Source organism: Nyctibius grandis, chromosome 1 (assembly GCF_013368605.1).
Source record: "Nyctibius grandis isolate bNycGra1 chromosome 1, bNycGra1.pri, whole genome shotgun sequence".
Taxonomy (NCBI): Eukaryota; Metazoa; Chordata; class Aves; order Nyctibiiformes; family Nyctibiidae; genus Nyctibius; species Nyctibius grandis.
In genome coordinates, this window is record NC_090658.1 from 86,906,839 (window position 1) to 86,928,778 (window position 21,940).

The following is a 21,940-nucleotide window of genomic DNA, read 5'->3' on the forward strand; positions in this document are numbered from 1 at the left end:
ATAGATGAATTCTACTCTCTTAACCTGCTATTTAGAATAGAATACAGTAGAGTTAATTATATTCTGTGCATAATGTAATTCTGAACTCCATGGTATAGAAATAGCATTTGAATTTTCTATAATATCATCTTTGCTATCTTATTACTTCTGAGGTTTAAACAGATTTAGTTCAGGTGACCTAATGTTCAGAGATTTTATAAGTGAATTGTAGACATCATCTTCATATGGTCTTCATTATGGCTTAGTTTGCAGTCGCAAAATGGCAAAGAGATCTTGTGTTGCTGGAGGTATAAAAAAAATAAAATCACAGTCCTTCCAAAAATCCACAAATATCTGAGACTCAATTTGTTACCACTACAGTCATACAGTAGCTTTAAATTTGCTTTCTTCATTTACTACTTTTTTTTACATGATCAAGCAAACATGTTATCTCTGAGGAAATGTATGGTCTCAGTGCTACTTTTTTGTTGCTGCTGTGTTTGATATGTTGTATTTTAGGAAGCTAATGGCAGAAAACCCCATAATTTTCAATGATAGATTCTATTGCATTACTCTCGGTAGTGCCTCATGACCCAGGCAAGTTTATTCAAGGTCAAGTTTTTAGATGCTGCAGTAGCATTTTTAAAGAAAATTTTCAAACTACATTTTTTCCCACTTTTGCTATCTTTTTAAATATGATTGGGACTGTGAAAACTCTCCCATTAGACCTTGTAGTTCTTTCTAAATGTAATAACAAATTTGTTCTAAAATCAGAGGCCACAATTTGGCCATAAATTTTTAAGAAAAGTGTTTAAACTTTTCTCAGAGACAGACGTTCCTTTGTTTTTCTTGTGTTCTAGACCTATAGGCTCTATAGTCTTCTACAGAGTATCTGTGCAATAAAAACGTTGGATCACACTCCTTGTTACAATTTTTAAATGTTTCTGAAAACAATATTAAACTGTTTGGAAGAAGAAAGAATAAAGGAACAGGGATTCCACTGCAATAACAACAGTAATAACAACAAAACTGAGCATTTTTGTCCCCCTAATGTGGAATGAGATAGGTAGGGGTGAGTGAGATTAAATTCTTAGGTTGAAATATATATGCTTCCTCATACTCACCTGATGGACTATTAAATAAACCTTACTTTGGGTTATTGGAAATGTGATTTTCCTTATTGTCACGTGCTGCTTCTTTTCTTGTAATAAAATAAGAACTTTGGTAGATCATATTGTTTTCTTCTCTAAGAAATGAAGTATGTTATTGTATCTCTGGCTGTCCCACAGATCTGTAAATTTCTTCCTTTAGTTTCCCTGCTTTTTACTTTTGTTGCCTTGGCAACAAAACATAATTTGTTCTTACATGTGTATTATAGTCAAACTCTATAAGTTAAGGTTGCAAAATTTCTTTCAATGATAAACTCCTATTTCCACCTCGACATAACTTCCTGGAGAAGTTGACTTTAAACTAAAACTTTCTTGGCTGAAGTTTATGAGAAATGCACTTTATCTTTAAAAGTTAATAGAAAATTATTTGCTTCATTTGAATGATACGTAGTGCCAAAATATTTCCCAAGGGAAAATAAAAGATTAATAAAGATAGGATTATTCTTCTCTAATTTAGGCATCTAAAAGTTAACCATATAGATCTAATAACTTAAAGATCCCTCTCAGTGGAGACAGACAGACATCTCTGGAGACCTATTCACTTCATTCCAAAACTGGATTTTAAAATAAGGGAAAGTATGAAGTTGAATTGGCCTCTGGAGATGCCTATTTCTATCATTTATAAAGAAGACCTTGTGAGATTACCTGAAATTCAGCTAGCTAAGTTTTATATGCCTAAACTGGAGCAGATGAATCCCATTCAAGAATTCTGTTGTTTGTGAGGGTAACTCAAAAGCATGTGATCCTAAAAACTTCCTCTTTTGCACATGCCTAGTCCTAAAAAAGACTTTTTTTTTTTTTTTGTTCTCCATGAACTTGATTTCAAACAGTTAAGAAACTGTTTATTAATGGTCAGATTCCTCAAAGCAAGAAGAGTCACGCATCTCTGGCTGTAGACATTACAGGGCTTCATACAAGTGTCTTACTCACAGAAGATTGAATGTCAACCACTCCATTTCAGCCCTTCTGCCAAAATAATGTAATGATTTTATAGTGCTTGCTGGATTCTTTTCACATTTGATTATAAGAAATATAGAAAATTATCTAGGAGATGTAAAATGCTCAGTTGAATTCCAGGCCACAGAGTAGCTGGTGGTCTTTGGGCAGTCATTGAGTCTATCCTTCTCTGTCAAATAGATCATAATACTGAAGACTTTGTACTGATTATTTTTTAAACTGTTTGCCCCTTCTTCTTTTAATTAATATCCCTTTAGGATATAAATTATCTCCTGTCTGTTTCTGTACATCACTCTGAATATTCTGCTCTTCTCCAAAATCTTTAATAAGAATTTCAAGTTTTTATTGCTTATTTAGAGACATTATCTTCCTAAATTTCTACTCTTTGCACATTAACAACAGCGTATATATTAGACTGTACAGTAATAATGCATAAACTCCAGTGACAGACATCCTACATCTTACTCAGGGCAAGTTATGTATTTCCTGGCTAGACATATTAGAAATTTTTTATTCTTGCTTTGGCCAAATGCCAGCCTTGGTTCTGCAGAAAAAAGTTTTGTTTCATTGCTTGGTTTTGTCTCTTTCTTTGTGGAAAAATCTAAGATCATGAGCCTGTAAAGGTAGCTCTGTGTCCTTTATATATTTTTCAATAGAAAGCTACATTTGCTTTTATATGCAATACTCTCTGGACAGTCAAATGAGAAACCTGCCCTTCTCTTGATGATCTTGTCTACCCTTTTCTTTTTTAAGCCTCTCAAGGACCACCCCTTTTGAGATTTCTGTAGAGACTTCAAACCTCTCTAGAGGTTTACATAGTCACACAATGGTATTTTGTTCCTTTATCCTTTTCTAATAATTTTCAAAACACAACATGTGTTCAGCGCAGTTAGTCATTGAGCACTGAGCTGATACCTTTATAAATCTAATCACAGAGACTCCAAGCTCTCCTTTCAGAGTGGTGATAACAGCTTAGAGCGCATGGTTGTGCACCAATAGCTAATATTGTTTTACCCATGGGCTTTTACATTACGATAATTTGCCATTTTATTACCTAGACTCCCCGTACTGTGAGATGTCTCTACATCTCTCTGCAATCAAATTTCATTTTTACCATGCTGTATAATTATGCATAATCAGCAAACTTCTTTTGCTGCTGATACTTACTTCTCAAAAGCTTTTGGAAGTCTAGTGTGTTTAACAAATTGATCATCACCCTGCAAGCCTGCAGACTAATTCAGAGAACTCTAATAGGTTTGTGAAACATAGTTTCCCTCTACAAAACCTGTGTTGATTCTTTCTCCATGTTAGCTTATTTAACTGAATATTTACTTATTCTGTTCTTTAGAATTTTAAACAGTTAACCTATTTCTGAAATCAAACCTATTAGTCTGTAATTGGTTGTCCCTGAAGAACATTTCCAAAGTTGTTATAATTTTAGCCTTTCATTCCTTCAGTTCTCCAGGTAATTTAAATGTTAGTCTCTATAACACACTTACTAGTTAAAGAATTTTTAAATCTGAATTTCTTTAATGCTTAGAGTTAAATATTATCTAGCCTTAGCAAGGACTTACTATTTATTTATTTTTTCTTATATTCAGCTGGCACTGTGATTTAAGACAGTTTCTCCAAGTCATTTCCTGTGAGGAAAAGCTCTCGCATGGGACTCATCCTAAGTATTTCTGTAGTGAAAAGTGATGAAAATCACTGTTTCAGGTTTTCCACCATGGTCTTATTCCTTTCTTATATTAAGTATCCTTCATTTCCTATATCAAGTATCTGCCTACAAACTTTGTGGCAAGTCTTTTACTTCTAGTATATTTGAAAATATCTTATTAATGACTTAATGCCTTTAACAAATTGTACTTCAAAGTCTCTTTTGGCTTATTAAAGTTTCAGATTTAATTTGCCAGAGCTTATGTTTTTTTTCCATTCACCTTGCCTGGACACAATACTCATTTTCTGAAAGATAACTCTTTGCTTCTGTTATCCATTTTATTTTTATGGTTCAGCTATTGTTGTTCTCTACTGTTTCTATTCTTTAACCAGACTGATTTATAGCTATGTTGACCCTCTAATAAGATGTCTTGAATAAAGCTCCATACTATCTACACAAGCTTTAGTCTTTGGTTGGTTCTTTTAGTTCACTTTTAGCAAGTTTTCTGATTTTATATACTTTGCCTTTTTAAAGGTGAACATCTCTGTAGTTGTTTATTTCGTGTGTGTGTTTCACTCCTGCTGTAGTTTTGAACTGGAGTGTATCACACTTAAAAAGGCTCTTTGAGAGGTAGGTTTTGAAACAAGTTGAGTGTGCATCTCACAAGAACTGTTTACTCACAAGGGTAGGCTTTCTGAATAGCTGTTTCAAGAAGAAGCTGAAGTCTAACAAAGTAGTTTGTGCGTCTATCAGCTGAAGTTTGATCTGATACTACTTGTTCATATGTTTATCCAAATGTTCATGGAAATAACTGCAATTTCTCATCATGACTGTCTCTTTCTCTTGCAGCCTTCCTGGTTTCTCTTAGTCACAGTTAGTATCCTAAAATTTATATGAGGGTTGTAATATCATCCTCTTCCCATTTATGTAAATCTTTTTTTTTTTTCTTTATTTTTAGCCATGTGGCTTACTACATTATTTGCTATAGCCAAAACCTTTTTCTGGCATGTTTAAGTAATTTTTAACCTGCCATGACATGTTTGAAAGATTAGCTTCCTTCCACCAAGTTCATAAGTCTGTTAAGTTACTGTTGTCATTTAAAAAATCAGTCTAATTAATTCATTTCATACTTTACACTTCAAACATTTATATAGGTGAATGTGTCAATTTCCTTTTGGGGTGGTTGTTTCCTTATATATGCCTTCCTTAAAGGGAGCTTCATTTGCTGAAAACAAACTTGGCTTTTTCATTCCTCATTGTTTTATAAGCTCGTCATTCTTCTTTAGTTAAAGAGTTTATTTTAATGTGATCTGTGTGCTCTTCTGCAGCTCTGGACTTTCCCATGGTGCTTAGTGTAAAAGTTCCCCATAAACTTTTAAGTTTCAACATCATGCTTCTGTTTTCACTTAGATGAAGCTCATCTAAAATAATAGACAGTTGCATAAAATAGACACTTCACCGATTTAAAGAGATTTTTCCAGTTTCTAATGAGTTTGAATACATTTTCCTTACACAACTCTCTTATATATGAACAGACTGGTTCATGACTCAGTGCATTTCAGTCTTGTTCTTTTACTTCTCACTCATTCATTTAATTTTGGCTTCAGAATCTCTCCTGTCCTGTGTCATGGTACAAATATAGGCCATGACCATTGTTTCCATCTTAGCACTGTCTAGACCATTAGGTTCTTCACTGTATTAAGTCAGCATTCTGTCATTATTGTCATCACAGACATGACTATCTATCTGCCTGTCTATCTCCTATTATTGTTCACTTCTTCACTTCACCAGATTGTTCTGGGCGAGGTTCAGTGTATTCCTCTCTAGTCAGCTGGTCTGCTAAATATTTTTAGCCTTTTATAGAATCACAGAATCATAGAACAGTTGAGGTTGGAAGGGACCTCTGGAGATCCTCTGCAGATCTGGAGTCCAATCCCCTGCCCAGAGAAGAGTCATCTAGGAGGTTGCCCAGTACCATGTCTAGTCAGGTTTTGAATATCTCCGAGGACTGAGACTCCACAACCTCTCTGGGCAACCTGTTCCAGTGCTCAGTCACCCTCACAATAAAAAAAGCTGTTGAGCCCATTTTTGAGCCCTCTTTTCTCCAGGCTGAACAACCCCAGGTCTCCCAGCCTCTTCTTGCATGTCAGTTGCATCGGTCCCTTCATCAGCTTCATGGCCCTCTGCTGGACTCACTCAAGTTTGTCCATGTCTCTCATGTACTGGGAAACCCAGACCTGAACCCAGCACTCCAGATGTGTCTCACCAGTGCTGAGCAGAGCGAAAGGGTCACCTCCCTCAACCCGCTGGAAATGCTTTTCCCCTAATGAAGCCTCAGATGCATTTGGCCCACTTTGCTGCAGGCCCACATCACTGGCTCATGTTCAACTCGTCCAACCAGACCCCCAGGTCTTCTTCTGCAAACTTGCCTTTCAGCTGCTTGGCCCCTCAGCACGTACTGGTGCACGGGGTTATTCATCTCCAGGGTCATGGCTTGGCATTGCCCTCTGTTGAACTCTGCATCCGCCTGCTAGGAAACTATTTCCCCCAATGACAGTATTTACTAATGGCCTGGAAGTGGCCCTACTTAGGCTGTCTGTGTGCTTTCTTTGTGGTTAATAGTGTCACATTTAATTTGTGTCACATTTAACTTATGTCACGTAAAAATAAAAAATAAAAGGAAGAAAAAAGACAACAACATGTTTTTGACCTGTGTAGGTATATTCTACATCAGTATGCCTGTCCCTCTATTTCTAAATTTGTCTTTGTCTTTCTGTACCTATGCTGCGCAGATATGTGCTACCTTGGCCATGATAGTATAGAACGAATAGGTTCAGTAAGCTAAATGATTCTCATTCAGATATTCTTAACATTTCTAATCATCCTAATTGAACCTATTGCATGTGTTAGCATATGTTGGCAGCTGGTGCTGTCCAGTGTCTTATGATTCCTCTAGTCATTTTTGCTTAAAGTAAAGAAGAGAGTAACAGTGAATTATTACATAAAAAGCTCCAGCATTTTTTCTCTGATAAGCAAAATCTATAGATTTCCTTAAGTTTTTTTTCACCCCCTGCCAGGGCTGTTCCTAAACACTGAGTAATAGTCTTGCCACCACAGTACTGCTCAACAGAGCTTGAAATTAGCAAGAGGAGCTCAGGCTGTCTGACAGCTAGTCCTACCATGTCCGCCAAGTCTGAACAAACAGCAGCAGCTATTTTGCTCACAGGGGAAATAAGGTTAGTGAAAATAGCCACTGCTGGCTTGGCAACACTTTGCAGTAATTGGCTGCTTGTGATTCCTGCTGGCCTGACAGTGAGAGCTACAGAAGCGAAGCTTAGAAGCTTTAGTTTGGAATCTCTAGGTTGGAGCTTATAAGCTCTTCCTTCTTAAGAAATGGGAAACAGATCAAAAGTTCACTGAAGTAAATGTAATTCTGTAAATTCCAAGAACATTTGTTGATAATTTACTTTTGTTTGAGAGAGTTCATCTATTTGAACTGGTAGGATAATAACTATCGTAACCTTTAAGTTGCTGGTGTTATTTTTCATGAAAAACTGTCATCTTTGATCTTGTCCAGAACTAAACTCTAATTCATTCAACAAATAGCACTGTCCATTCCTTCTTATTACTGAAAGTAGATTTGTATAACTAGATAATATGATTAATTTTGAAAGATGTTGCAAGTATCTTCCTGACAATTTGGGATAAATATTAAAGTGACTAATAAAGAAAACTTGTATTCAAAGGTTAAATATAAAACAAAAATCATTAAGTGACATAAACAAATGGTGAACACAACTTGAAAAAAATCAGTTTTCGACTCAGATATGTATCTCAGTTATTAAATGCAAATATTAACCAAATCTGAGCTGTCCAGCTTAGCAAATCAAACTGAAATTCTCAAATTAATTGATTATACTCCCAGTAAAGTTGAGGAGATTGCTGGGTTTTGGTACTCTGTTGCTTGGCCAGGACAGTGGCAGTTGATGAAGTTTATATTTCTGTTCCTAGTTCTGCCTTAAACTATGAAAAGGATGAGAAAGATTACAACAAAAAAAAAAAAGGAAAAAAGATTTCCAAACCTTTTCCAAGCTTTAAGTTTAAATGTGGGTATATTGCAGGTGTGTTTGAGTGAATTCACTTCTGTAATTTACAGAGGATAAATCTTGCTTTCTTGATCTGATAAACTTCTATTGACTGACAAACATGATAATACTACAGGGTGATAATGGTAGTTAATAGGTTGTCCAGAGAAGCTGTGGAGTCTTCAACCTTGGAGATATTCAAAACCCAACTGGACACATGTCTGAGCAACCTGCTCTCGCTGACCCTGGTCTGAGCAGAAGGGTTGGACTAGGCGATCTCCAGAGGTCCTTTCCAAACTCAGACATTCTGTGATAATATAAATATGATCCCTCAAAAGAATGGCTTGATGAATTTAATGGCTGTGATATTTTTTCTGAACATTTTCATTCTCTCCTGGTTTGTTTACATGCAAAAATATGTGATTAATCTGAAGTTGAGTATACAACAATATGTCAAGAGAAAGAGAAATTTAAAGAATATTATTGTCTTCTCAAAACCACAAATGTTAATCTGGAAATGTAAATGTAATGTTGCATTTAAAGAAAATCACAGACTGAATTACGCAGCATGAAACAACTGCCTTTATAACCCTGACAATTCAAAAGGAATAGAGAGGAAGAACAGAGTGAAGCGGTGAGTTTCAGTCACTGTATCAGGTAGATGCAACACTACCCATGTTGCTGGCAGCTACTGAGCCAGAAAATCAAGCTTTAGCATGAGTGAAACATTAGATCCCACACGAGTCTATTTTCCAGTCTAAATAGTTAGTAGATTTAGTGGCATTTCATTAAGACTACTCACATCATCACATCCCAGTGATCCTGTTCCATATCTGCTCTGCCATCAGTTAGCAAGAAAATTCTGCTATACTCTGTTTTGATTACCTGCAATATGAAAATACATTCAAAGATGACCTTTTAGTGAGTTTTTACATGCTGAGCTCAGTTCTATTTTGACAGCTGAATTAAACAGAATACAAAGAATATAGCTAGTTGAAGCTTCAAGCGTACTGTTTTTAGCATAGTAACTAAAAACAAAACTGCTTTAATCCTCCACATTTAACCTTGGAATTAAATATGCATATAAACGTGATGGTCCCACACCTCAGTTCGTGTAGACTTGTAACTATCCACTGGATTATTTGTGTTTCCAGATGCCTTAGAAATTCAGGTTCAATTCCTTATAGACTTGTCATGCCTACTCAGGAAAGTAGTGTTACGGATGTTTGATTGATGTCCTGATATTCCACTGAAATTAGCAGTGCCATTTCAAAGTATTTCATATCCTGAAGGGAAATTGTAGCCTGATATTCAGGGGATTAAGCTGCAGATAAAACAATTATCTTTTAATGACATCTCTCCTCCTCATTTTCATATTTTTTTTCATTATAAGGCAATAATATAATTTATAAACAGGAAAAGGCTAAGTAGCCTAACATATTTAGTTGTTGCATTTTAAAGACTTCATTGTTTGCCTTAGCAATCAAACAAAAGAAAATGTGACAACTCATTTGATCATTCTACACTTCTGCCAAACCAGCTTTTATTAGGACTGTAGAAATTCGGCAGAGGTCTGCATCTTCCCAGAGATCCTTTGTCTCATCTTATGACTATCTTTAAATTTCAAAATAAAATCTTGAAAACCAGACATATCAATGATATATTCTGGCTAATAAGAAGCAAATATCAAGTCTAGAATAGATAGTCTGAGCTCTCTTAAACAGGCCAGGACTGTAAATAACACAACTTTTATTATGCTCAAAAGGGACAATAACAGATACAAGGATAAATGTGATGATAGGAGAAAAAAAAAAGTCTGAAGAGCATACTCAAAGGAAGGACATTACTAGAAACTCAATAATGTGGTTTAGTAATCAACAGCCATTGACACAAGAAAACTACCAAATTTATTCAGTGTTATATTGATCGGAATAAATAAATAAATTGTATTTTTATCTCCATTCAATTAATGTGGGACACGTGAGATGACTATATGTGAATTTATTTTTCATATTCTTATTTGAACCTGTTCTGTGCATCAACCCAAAGAGGGGTGGGTGCAGTTTTGATCTGAATGAGCAAGTTGCTTGAGCTTGTGGCGATAATGATATTGTACGAAAAAAGCATTTCAGATCCTGGAGTCAATAGGGATAAACAGGGCTACTGAATTATGTCAGGACACACAATGCTTTCTGTGTTCTAACAGTGCTTTAGACATGGGTCTCCTGGTCCTTTCAGAAGAGAAGCATGTGATGCTAGGATTTGCCAGCAACTATTTCCCTGTCCTTTCCTTAGCTGATACTGGGGGAAAAAAAATTCAGTCAGATACCTATAAATGGAGAAGATTGCTTTGTAATTTCTTCTCTAGTTGCTAATCTCTTCTCAGTATGTTCAATGAAAATATGATAGGGATATCTTCTGTCAAACACAGGCCAGCCTTAACACTGAATACAAGGCCTTTTCTGAACTTTCTTGTTAATTGATCTCTGCTGCCAATGAGTGAAAGAGTGTCTCTGGAGAGTGTTTCTACATTTAAATAATTATTTTGTTACTTTCCTTCTATTTGCTCTACTTGAAGTTGGTTCAGGACTGGCTTGTGAGTTGTGCTACAGTTTCTGGCCAAGGAAGAATAAAGATGCCACATCGAGAGGTGTATTTATTCTAAAATTTCACAGTTCTTTACTATGAAACAGACAGCTCTAAAATCCTTTCACAACCCACTTGATTTGAAATGGGTTTGCATGCAATGTGCTGAGTTTTCTTCTGCAACACTTCTTACACTCTTCAAACACCATTTTTTAAACTCACAGGATAGAATATTAAATGCCTTAAATAGCGTACCAAGAACAGTGGTGGGGCTTTCTCTTCCTATTAATATATGTGTGCACGAAAGAAAAACATACTCCCATCAATAGTTGCAGTAAATAGACAAACTTAGGAGTACACTCTGAGTAAAGAAATTGGTGCGTGGTAATTTTAATAAAAAATAATACATTCCTTTTTGGAAAATACTACTGCTTTAGGATATATTTTAGTTTTGCATCAATGACACCTCAGGTGCCTGATTCTGTACATATTAAAAAGATATATTGATTTATTTCCCAAAGAACTAAATAAAATTCAGTGTCAAATACATGGCACAAACACACACACATGTGTATGTATGCACACAATCACACGTACAAAGACAAGGTATTAGAGAACATATGGCAAAATCAAACACTGCAGAGTGTAGAAATGTCAAGCAGTTTCCTTCACCTTCATGCTTTTATTCTTTGTAGAAAAGAGTACCTATGAAACTTTTGCAAGCTTTGCTTTTCTTTTCCCCAAACCCACAGAGGTCTGACTTCTCACTGATGGATTTTCATCTGCAGCGAAGACACGTCCCAGACAAAAAGATCATCTCCATCAGTCATTAGCACGTACATTGTCACCCTAAAAGAAGAATTGCTAAACGTTCTCAAGAAAAGTTTGCCAGAGTATTTTTAACATAGGCAAAGAAAATATTTTTACTTCACTTGTTCTTAGAAGTATCTGAATCATTTTGGCTGAAATTTTCTGGTTGTTTCTTCAGTGACAGATGGATTACACCTCTGGCATCTGAGCTAAACTTTCTACTAGAGAAGAGATATTTTTCTGTGTGTACCTTTTGGGTATTCAATCTGTATGCATAAAAAGTTAGAATATATATTTCCATGTCTTTCCACATGTATTTCTCAACCTAGCCACCTTTGGATGTGGCTTTTTTGTTTGTTTAATTATTTTTCCCCTTATTTTTGTCCTTAAGTCATTAGACAGTTCACTTCCTCTGGTGCTAGGTCTATCCTTTTCACTCTCGTTTTTAAGAATTGTCTCCTTTTCTTAAATTCTAACACAGGCAACTAAACAAAGAACCTTTTTTCATATAAAGAAAGATATTTTGTAAAAATAGGGTAATCGTACAAAAGGAGAGAAAAAAGGAGTTGAGGAATGAGTTTAGTATTTTGTTGATCTAGTACATGGAGCATGTCAGTGGCACTCAGGAGCATTGTACTGAGTCCTGCTCAGGTGCAGATTTCGTGTGTGACCTTGGTTTCTCTGCAGCTCAAATCATGTGTGTAATTTGTGGACAGTTTCTCCAGTATACCTAAGTAATTAGAGAGAGAGGCATCTCTGTAGGTCATTAAATCCTATTGTAATCCTATGTTTAAAATGGAGAAGATAAATCAGCAGAGGAAGTGACGGCCTCTCACCATTGCCTTAGAGGGAGTTAGGAGAAGTAACTTAGACTGGACACTAAATTTGTGGATAGCTAAAAGTAAATGAGACATATCACAATATTGAGGAACAAATATTTTTGCTACTTAAAGAATTGGTTGAACTTTGATGTAAATAAGTAGAAGTAAAAATATTTGGGAAGTTTCTATTTTTCCAGGTAATAAAAAGTAGTTTGCTTCTATTTGTGCTTCCTTGGATACTGTGATGGATGCACTCGACCCCCCTTGACCAAACTAGCAGCCATTTGGTACAGGATCCAAAGGAGGTCAAGGCCTGAGCCACAGCTGGGCTAAGAACTCCTCTAGGAAACCCACAAAGAAGCAGAGTGACACAGTGAACACCGATAAGTTGTGGGTACAAGGAGTCTTGTGCATACCTCTCCCATTGTATGCAATTTGACTATGAGCCAATCACTTTATCCCATAAATATGACAGCCTAAGCGAGCCTTCCTTGAGCTCTCCCTGCTAGGCAGTGTGGCTACACAGCGATGATCTCTCCTTGAGCGGGGACGCCTCTCAAGGCTGCTCCTTCAAGCAACGCGATCCTTTCACGAATGACAGATCACTAGATGAGCCCAATTTCAATTCTTCCTCGACAGCAATTGGACTGCAGGCCAGGCAACTCTTGCCTTTAGCAGGGATGCCTCTCAGTGTTGAGAGATATTAGTTGTTTAGCTTAAATAAGTAAGTTTTAAATAGAAGATGATTAAGGGGGTGGAACATCTCCCTTACGAGGAGAGGCTGAGGGAGCTGGGTCTCTTTAGCTTGGAGAAGAGGAGACTGAGGGGTGACCTCATTAATGTTTATAAATATGTAAAGGGCAAGTGTCATGAGGATGGAGCCAGGCTCTTCTCAGTGACATCCCTTGACAGGACAAGGGGCAATGGGTGCAAGCTGGAACACAGGAGGTTCCACATAAATATGAGGAAAAACTTCTTTACGGTGAGGGTAACTGAACAATGGAACAGGCTGCCCAGAGAGGTTGTGGAGTCTCTTTCTCTGGAGACATTCAAAACCCACCTGGATGCGTTCCTGTGTGATATGGTCTAGGTAATCCTGCTCCGGCAGGGGGATTGGACTAGATGATCTTTCGAGGTCCCTTCCAATCCCTAACATTCTGTGATTCTGTGAGAATGAATCACTTAGAGTTATAATGTTGTGTGATTTAGTATGCTGTTTGCTTAGCTTTACTTAAATAGTAGAAAAGATTTGCTGAAACCTGAGGCCACAAGCTGTAAATTTCCACTTAGGTTTAGTGAATCTGTACCTACTTAGTCAAAATAGGACCTCCCGAGCCAGCGTGAATCAGAAGATATGGAAGCTTGAAGGCTACCACCATCAACAGCAGCTGCAACTAGCCAATATAACAGCCTGTCTGCAGACAGTGAAGGAATCCAATGAGGAACAAGAAGACCCCAGACCCAAATACTACTACTGGACTGAACCATCACATGAGGTGCAGGTGAATAGTCCGTAAGGGTATAATTGCCCAGGGATTTCTTTGGGTCAGTCCCTCTCTGGAGGCACCCAGCTCAAGCTGACCCTGCTGCTGTACCACTCTATTAAGTTATTTATTTTTATAAAATCTGATGCCTGAGAATCTGCTTTGGGAAACCTAGGGTTCGAACTTCAGAGCGTACTAACACCAGATGCCGAGATGGAAGGTAAGTGAAATGGGAACAAGCATGATGAAACTTTGAAATCTTAGCTAAGTGATATAAAGAATCGGGTATGCACATATGATCCTTTAGCTATAAACATATATAATTCTTTAGCTATAAACCACTGACCAAGTCCAGGACTAGGAATGGATCCAGCCACACCTAGACTCCTCTCTGAAAAGGAGTTTAGAAAGCAAGGGGCTCCATTCTGAACCTTGTGACTCAACATGAGGATGTCTTACCTTTCTGCACCTCCAGTCCCTGTGTCAATCATTCTAAATGTATTTTAACCCGATTTTCCCCCTGTGTGTTTCTTCCATGTAGTAGTAGAGTGAACCTTGACATCGAACTCTGTTAAGTCACACTTTTATCTAAACATTCCTCCACGATAGATACCCACCATATTACTTTCATTATTATTGGTTTGTTTTTTTTTTATGATACGTTTTATCTCCTGAGTTTTAGCCAGTAGCCTTGAATCTTTGCAGCCCTTTGAGTATCTGGTACCACCACTGAGAAAAGCAAGTGATTTATGAACATCTTCTTTGAGTTAACCATACACTGTTGTCTGTATGCCAGTCAAAACTGATCTTCTTTCCTTGGACTTCTTGTGTCCTCCTTCATTTCCCTGATTGTTATTTCTTACCTTCTTCCTTTCTTGATTTTCTTTTTACAAGCTAATTTTTTCCTAAACTGCATTTGCTAATCTAAGAAATGTCTCTTAAATTGAACAAGAAATTAACGTCTAACAAGAAATAAGCTGTTTTAAAATAGGTACCTTTTGTATACACCATTAGGTAGGAAAACTATTCCCAAATACACAGCATATGAGGTGCTAAAGATTCAGTTATTTCCTCTAGAAATTATAATTTAAACCCATATGATCTCTCCAAAAGTGCATTGTTTGTTTTAGAGACTACCATGCTCACTTAGCTCCCAGAATAATTTTATAACATTCATGGGTTTACAATCCTCCATTATAAGGGGATACAAGGGAAGATCTGCTTTGCTGAACTCTATTTGTCGACAGACATCCCTTTTCCACTTTAATACATTTAGAATCATAGAAAAGTATCTGTCTAAACAGCTATTAAAAACTGACTGCAAAGATTTTGCTGCCGGAATGTATAATACAAAACACTTATGGTAAACATAAGCAGAGTCTTCTATCATATTTAGATAGTTCTCCTTCATAAACGTAATGGAATTCTGAAAACGGATTTTTAAATCCAGAAGAGATCTTAGACCCACTGATTTGGGGTTTTGCATATGACAGGCCATAGAATACCATAATAATTAAGCTGAATAATTTCCAGTTGCCTAAAGCAGATGCCCTAGACATTTATTTTTCTCTGAAAATTTCAGGAAATGGGAAATCTGATTGAATACAGAACTCTTTATCTAGTTTCACGTGATGAACTGACTTTAGACCAAATGGAAACCTTTGTAAAATTAATACAAATTATCTGCTGGGATTGTTAAGAAATTGTGGCACATCCACATTTTATCATTGGTCCAGGGCAAGATTATAACTGATTAATTTCCTATTCTGACACCTTTGTGTTCCAGTAAGTACTTGTGCCCATTGAAAAGGTTCAAGAAATAAAGTTCGGGAATAGCTGAAGGTTAGCTCTGCTAACAGAATCACAGAATCACAGAATCAACCAGGTTGGAAGAGACCTCTGGGATCATCGAGCCCAACCATTGCTCTGACACCACCATGTCAACTAGACCATGGCACTAAGTGCCATGTCCAGTCTTTTCTTAAACACATCCAGAGATGGTGACTCCACCACCTCCCTGGGCAGCCCGTTCCAATGTCTAATGACCCTTTCTGAAAAGAAATTCTTCCTAATGCCCAACCTGAACCTCCTCTGGCGAAGCTTGAGGCTATGTCCTCTTGTCCTATTGCTAGTTGCCTGGGGGAAGAGGCCGACTCCCACTTCACTACAACCTCCCTTCAGGTAGTTGTAGACTGAAACAAGGTCACCTCTGAGCCTCCTCTTCTCCAGGCTAAACAACCTCATCTCCCTCAGCCGTTCCTCATAGGTCACACCCTCCAGACCCTTCACCAGGTTGGTCGCCCTCCTCTGGACTTGCTCCAACACCTCAACATCTTTCTTGAAGTGTGGGACCCAGAACTGAACACAGTATTCAAGGTGCGGCCTCACCAGTTCTGCCGAGTACAGAGGGACGATCAGTTCCCTAGACTGGCTACACTATTCCTAATAGAGGCCAGGATGCCATTGGCCTTCTTGGCCACCTGGGCACACTGCTGGCTCATGTTTAGCCGGCTGTCGATCAGCACCCCCAGGTCTCTTTCCACTGGGCCGCTTTCTAACCACTCTTCCCCTAGCCTGTAGCGCTGCATGGGGTTGTTGTGGCCAAAGGGTAAGACCCGGCACTTGTTCTTGTTGAACCTCATGCCGTTGGTCTCGGCCCATCTATCTAACCTGTCCAGTTCCCTCTGAAGGGCCTTCTTACCTTCCAGCAGATCGGCACTCCCACCCAGCTTGGTGTCATCTGCAAACTTACTGAGGGTGCACTCAATCCCTACGTCTAGATCATCTATAAAGATATTGAACAGCACCGGCCCCAGAACTGAGCCCTGGGGAACACCGCTAGTGACCGGCTGCCAGTTGGACTTTGCCCCATTCACCACCACTCTCTGGGCTCGGCCATCCAGCCAGTTTTTAACCCATTGAAGAGTCCACCCATCCAAGCCCCGGGCAGCCAGTTTGTCTAGGAGGATGCTGTGGGAGACAGTGTCGAATGCCTTACTGAAGTCTAGATAGACTACATCCACAGCCCTGCCCTCATCTACTAAGCGGGTCACTTGGTCATAGAAGGAGATCAGGTTGGTCAAGCAGGACCTGCCTTTCATGAATCCATGTTGGCTGGCCCCGATGCCCCGATTGTCCTGCATGTGCCATGTAATGGCACTCAGGATGATCTGTTCCATCACCTTGCCTGGCACCGAGGTCAGGCTGACAGGCCTATAGTTCCCAGTATCATCCTTCTGGCCCTTCTTGTAGATGGGCATTACATTTGCTAATTTCCAGTCAGCTGGAACTTCTCCAGTTAACCAGGACTGCCGGTAGATAATAGAGAGTGGTTTGGCAAGTTCATTTGCCAGTTCCTTCATTACTCTGGGGTGAATCCCATCCAGGCCCATAGCCTTGTGGGTGTCCAACTGGCACAGCAGGTCACTAATCGTCTCCTCCTGGATTACAGGGGGTTCACACAGCCCCCCCCTCCCAAACTTCAGGCTCTGGGGGCCGAGTCTCCTGAGGACAACCGGTCTTGACATTAAAGACCAAGGCAAAGAAGGCATTGAGCACCTCTGCCTTTTCCTCATCCCCTGACACTACACTACCCTCCTCATTCAGCAAGTGCTGAACAACAAATCTTAACAAATCTGTACCCTAGAACTTTCTGCATAACATAATTTGGGAAGTGGAGTCTCCTTCTCTGGAGACATTCAAAACCCGCCTGGACGCGTTCCTGTGTGATATGGTCTAGGCAATCCTGCTCCGGCAGGGGGATTGGACTAGATGATCTTTCGAGGTCCCTTCCAATCCCTAACATTCTGTGATTCTGTGATTCTGTGTGATTCTATGAAGTGCAGTTGCATAGGAATTACCCTGTTGAGTTTACTGTCTCCCAGATGATGCATGATCTCAGTGTGATTTCTCTTATTTTATTTCTCCAATTAGAAATCTAACATGTTAGTTGAAACCGCTAGTGAAGTTAGTTTTAGCAAACAAACAAATGACTGCATTGAAAAGGACAAGTAAAGTTCATGTAGTCAACCTGAAAACAAGTATCTTCTGTATCACTCTATGGCAGTAGAAAAAGTTACTTTCTTTATCTGCTTGTTATGCCTTCCTAAAAAGTTCTGGCCTTCATTGATCTGTATTGTATGATCTAATTGTATGAATACTCTCTAATTTGCTGAAACAATTTAACACCAAATTTTTGGTCAAAAATAATGGAGCTTGTTTTCATAATGCTGCAACGATGGCAGATTTGCAAAATACTCATGCTTCATGAAAGTGTTGAGAAATAATGTCAGGTACTGAGCCAGATGGATCTAAAGAAGACGTCTGTCCTGCAGCTTCATTTGCAGCTTAGAGACAGTTTAAGAAGCAGCTGACTGCTTTCTCCAAAATGAGATACTGATTGTAACTGCTCGTCACTAACCATGTAAGCATGCTTTGTCCATTTCACTGCAAGATCAAAACAGGCAAGTATGAACTACCTTTGGGGATGACAATCGGTTTGACTTCCACAGAAATGGGCTGAAGTTGTTTACACTTAGTGAGAATCTCAAGGTGGTGTAAGAAACTGTAACTCACCCACTTCTAACTCACTGTCTTCAGGACGCTTGCTCCAGACATGGAAAGAGAAGGTGAAACGTTTAGGATCAAGGGGTGTAAGAGAGTGGACAGCTAGCAAGAAAGACTCACTTGCAAGTTGGTCACAGCTAAGCAGGCGCATGTCTAACTGGACTCCAAAAGGTAGAATTTCATATAGGCTTTGCCTATTTTAGCAAACTCAGTAAGGGCATTGATTCAAGTACCAGCTCTTGATTAACCGTATTAAGGATTAATTAGCACTTAGATACAGAACAGGGGCTTTCCCAATTAGCAACGAGGAAGGACAAAGGCCTACTGGTTTGGAAGGGAAGAGAATTGACTTGTATGAACATAAGTTGTACTATGCAGTTCTCCCTTTGTGCCAGAGATGAGTCCTTGGCCTGGTTTTATTTTTTTTTTTTTTTGTATTAGCAGAGAAGTAACCATAAAGTTCTGTGTCTTGCTTTTTGATTGAAGCCTGTTACGGCAAAACCTTGTAGCTGCTTAAACTTAGATGAACTGGATCTTCTTCCAGAACCCTATAAAGAAATTCTTGTTACCAAATGCATGTACTAATTGAGGACCAGCTCTGAGGCATGCAAAACATGCCTGCAAGACAGGCAGATTGTCACACTGAGTGTCCTTCTCTACTGTTTTACGGTTAAAGTAGTTTGTAGAGCTATTATCATACTGATTTTGCTATTATTCCTAGTCAGCCAGAAAATATCCTTGCAAAGAAATTTTACTTTTTGTCTGCACCTTTCCAGGAGCATTTGTCCTTATGCTTCAGGCAAAGTCCTACCAACCCTGAGATGTATTTGGCTCTTCCAAACTATCACACTGCAATTTGTATAACTATGTGTAGACTAAAAATTCAAAACCAAAATGAATCCAGAAGGTCACGGCCTGCTCCCTAGGTGGGTTACCACAGCAAGATCACATTTAGTTAATGGATGATATATATACTGTCTACTAAATATAACATATATTAGATTTTCTCAGTAGATCAGTTTCAAATGATAGCTTAAAATATCTTACTAGCAGAAAATTTTAAGATGTTAAACAGGGTGATAAGCATGCATGTAGATGAGATGGGAAGAGAATAGTGAAATATTTCAAAAAATTTGCCCATCATATAATCAGTATTCTTCCTTATTATGGCTTTAAGGAAAAAAACAATTTCACATAAAAGGTTGCCTACTTTGTTCTGTTCCACCCCCCCCAGTAAAAATGTATATTTGTTTGAACAAATCTTGATGCTTAACTTTTCTCATGGTATTATGTTCACCATGATGTGACCTGACTGACTCCAAATGAGTGTGAAGCACATTCTATTATACATGTTTTTGAATAGTGAGCTTACCTGAAGTTGCTTGATACATATGTTTTTAGGTTTGGGTCCACTACTGTCTGCTGCTGACTACTTGTCATATTTTTCCTCATGTATTTGATTTTATGCATTTAAAAAAATCGATGATACATTTGACATATATTTAAGACATTCACCAGTTCTTATGTTTCACAGCTTTTGTGTGTAGGATTGTGATCTTTATATTAGAAGAAAATGCCCTTACTAGAGCATAAATACTGGATTCCACCCAGCACAGTTTAAGCTGTATGTATTTTGCAGTTTTCAGGGAGTTACTAAGTGTTATAAATCTTCATTTGGCTGAGCTTCTCTTCTGCTTCAAAGCACAAAAGAGAAATGAACATTAGTTTTAATGCGTTTCATTATTACTCTGATGATGTGTGAAAGGTTTACTGGGATCTTTTTTTTGGAAAACTTCAAAGCAGGATTTAAAAGAATGACATCATCTCCCTTTTCCATTTGAATTTCACATGATGTGGGATGAGAATGAAGTTAGGTGCCTCAACAGGCCACGCTTGAGTTGGTGGGACTGATTATTACAAGTGTGTAAAATTCATTTCTCATTGTTAAGTATGGACCCTATACTATATCATACTGCAATTAAAAAGAAAAAACTGCAGATGTAGCCAATAAACTACTGCATTACCACAAGAACAACAAAAAGGATTTATTACCACCTTTAAATTTAATTAGGTTATCATTTTTCCACACAACCCACAATTCCCTTCCATTTCTCACAAACTTCTATAATTCCAGTTAAGCATCTTGATATCTGCCTGTTGTTATTTATCTATTTAGTGATTGAAGAGAAATCAGAATCTGTAAGACAAATAAATGTTAGAGAAAGGAAGCCTTGCAATTTCAATGATTTGTTGATACATATACGTGTGATGTACAAAATGGGGCTGTAACACCTGATTTTGTTAAGTCTGAAGAAGAAACAGCTAAATAGGGATCCTGGTGTCCATCTTTAACTCTCTAATGGCAGAGTATAGTGAAGATGGAGTCAGACTGTTCTTGGAGGTGTGCAGCAAAAGAAAAAGAGAAAACCCACAGAACTGGAATCAGGGCAAAATCTAACTGGATATGAGGAAAAAAGAAATTTCACAAGAAGCTGTTAAGCTCCGGAATGGGTTGAATAGGAGGGAGTCTGTGGCCCTGAGCTGCCTGATCAGGAGTAGCTGATCTCCGGAGGTGCCCTCCTACCTAAATTACTATCTGATTCTGTACAGGAAGCTTTCAATAGAATTGTAAACTGAGCCCTAATTTCCTATACATAACATAATCCTGTGAGCAGCAAAAGCCTGTTCTCCATAGCTTTCTGCTTTATGTTTGGATTATCTTGTTCATAATAAGCCTAAACTGACCTTATAGTCTTTCCCTGAGTAAGGTCACTAACGGTATTATTCTCAAACAAGACAGCTGTTTTTCATAAAATTTGTGGGAACTTTATAGCTTAAAGACCTTTGTCCCTTTTTGAGAACCTGTTGAAGTTGGCTGGTGGTTCAAAAGACGTAGACACACATACCCAGTGTGATTGTATAAAGGTAGTTAGGGATCCCGGCTATAACTGGCATGGATATGTGCCCATCAGTCAGCTGGGACTTCTTCAATTTCATGCACATTGGTGTTTCCTCCTACCTAGCTTGCTGGGTGTAAGCACTTGTGCCTGGATACAGACTGAACTTCTTCTACAGGACTTTGTAGACCCCTTCCTTCTCAATTGTAACCCTGAGTTTCTGTTCTCTACAAATGGGAATATGGGTGAATATGCTTCTGTGTTAGTGCATTTTGGTTTATTTCAATTATTTTTCTGACAAAGAGAAATGAGATTGAGAATAATAGGATCTTGTCTGTTATAACTCTTTCTGCACTAAAATAAAAGGTAAAACAGTTTGGTTTTTTTTTTCATAAATAGTGATGATGTATGTGCATGTATGTACATGCACAGTCATGTCATTGTGCAGGATTACAGCCAGCAAGAATTGCTAGTCATTAGTGAAATGAGTATTACCAGTTGTTTCACTCTTTGTTTAATAGTGTTGTGGTAACAGAGACAAAGCTAATCCTTCAGCAATTTGATGCTATGAAATTTAAAAAAAAACAAAGTGGTAGATACAAGAATGAAAAGGTTCCTGGACAGGCTTTGACTCCTGTTCATTGGGTGGAGCTTAATTATTGCAGATTATTAATATTGTAGAGCATAGGTAGCCATGATACTTGTGTCTGAAGCCAGCAAATCCTCTGAACAAATTCTCAGAGTACTAGCTACTAAAGGGGAGGGGGTGGCGGGGGGAGGAAGGGCACCCCAAAGATCTTCAAAGATGGAAGGTGCACATGTGAAATGACCTTTCCCAAATTCATGGCTATATGCTACAAAATAATGATTACTTGCAACATAAGATCGTAAAATACCTTACTGGACTGAAATGTAGTGGGTGAATTCTT